Consider the following 1,998-nt stretch of genomic DNA (forward strand, 5'->3'; position numbering starts at 1 on the left):
AGAAATTAGATTCATTCATAGGAAAATGGATACATATTGACGATATACTCCTAAGTGAAATAAATAAGTCACACATGTGTAAATACTGAATAGTTTCTCTGGTGTGAAAAACTATAATAGTACATAAGATCCTAATGATATAATTGACCATGTGAAATAGGAAGAAAAGGGCTAAAGGTGTAGGGAACATGCGAGGGGTAGGAGAAAGGTAATAAGGGAAAAGAAAAAAATATGACAAAATGAAAAAATGGAAATAAAGTGTTTGTAAATGGGGGGGAGCAGAGGGGGTGAAGGAAGGGTAGGGACAAGGGGAAAAAATTGAGAACCAAGACCTGTCATGTAAATGTACAAAATCCCAATAATGAATGTAATTGTACTGTATACCTAAAATGTACCAATAAACTCAATTAATAAAAAAAAATAAATGGTCAAAAACTGAAATCCTTCACACTGAAATCAGGAACACAAGGATGTCCTTTACCACCACTCCTCTTCAATATAGTTCTAGAAACATTAGCCACTGCAATTAGACAAAAGAAAGAAATAAAAGGAATAAAGATAAGAAATAAAGAAGTAAATTATCATTACTTGCAGATGGAATAATACTCTGTGCAGAAGACCTCAAGAACTCCACCAAAAGTCTTCTAGACTTAATAACCAAATTTATTAGAATAGCTGGATACAAGTTCAACACACAAAAATCAATAACCTTCCTGTATATGAACAACAGACTCACTGAAAGAGGAACTGGCGAAACAATTCCTTTCACAATAGCATCCAAAAAATGAAATGCCAAGGAATCATCCTAATGAAAAAAAATGAAAGACCTCTACTCTTAAAACTATAGCACTCTGAAAAAACAGTTCAAAGATGATAGAAAATGGAAAGGCATCCCTTGCTCCTGAGTAGGAAGAACAAATACAGTGAAAATGACCATACTTCCAAAACTGATATATAGATTCAATGCAATCCCAATTGAAATTACACATCACAGAGCTTCAGGAAACTATCCAGAAATTCATTTCAACGAGGAGAGACATAAAATACCAAAAGCAATTCTAGGCAACAAAGACAAGGTAGGGGGTATCACAATGCCCAACTTGGAACTATACTACAAAACTACTATGTTAAAATCAGCATGGAACTGGCAAAGAAAGAGAGAGACCTGAGGATCAGTGGAACAGATTAGAAGATGCAGAAACAACTCCAGACACACTCAGCCACTACATCTTTCACAAAGGAGCTAAAGACCCTCAGTGGAGGAAAGATACCCTCTTTAATAAATGGTGCTGGAAAAATTGGGCTTCAACTTGCCAAAGATTGAAACTAGACCTATATCTCTCACCAGGCACTAAACTAAAATTGGAATGGTACAGAGATCTAAATATTACAACAGGAGCACTACACTGGCTGGAGTAGAGGTTAGGTAGAACTCTTGAAGGCATTGGTATAAGAAAAGAATTTTTAAAAAAATATCAATCTCACATGAACTAGCACAAAGAATCAATAATCTGCAACAATGCATAAGATTCTAATAAGATTACTGGCATTTAGAAATGGGAAGAAAGGAGCTAAAGGTGTAGGGAAGGTGAGATGGGTAGGGGAAGAGTAGAAAGGGAAAAGAAGAAAAGGTGAGAGAATGAAAAGATGAAAATAAAGTGTTTGTAGATGGGGAGGGGAGGGGGTGAAGGGAGGGCAGAGGTAAGGGGAAAAAATGAGAATCAAGACTTGTCATGTAGAGGTACAAGATCCCAACAATGAATGTAACTGTACTGTATCCCTAAAATGTACCAATAAACTCAATTAAAGCTGAAAAAAAAAATAACTGGGATCTCATCTTATTAAAAAGCTTCTGAAAAGCTGTTGCTGCTATTGATGCATAACATATTGCTATTATTGGTCTTTATACACACACACACACACACACACACACACACACACATAGATATATAATTTGAATCTTTGGAAACTTTAACTGTGCTGTCAACTTTGGAAAAA

This window comes from Fukomys damarensis, unplaced genomic scaffold (genome assembly GCF_012274545.1).
Source record: "Fukomys damarensis isolate Sample0158 unplaced genomic scaffold, DMR_v1.0_HiC HiC_scaffold_39, whole genome shotgun sequence".
NCBI classification, from domain to species: domain Eukaryota; kingdom Metazoa; phylum Chordata; class Mammalia; order Rodentia; family Bathyergidae; genus Fukomys; species Fukomys damarensis.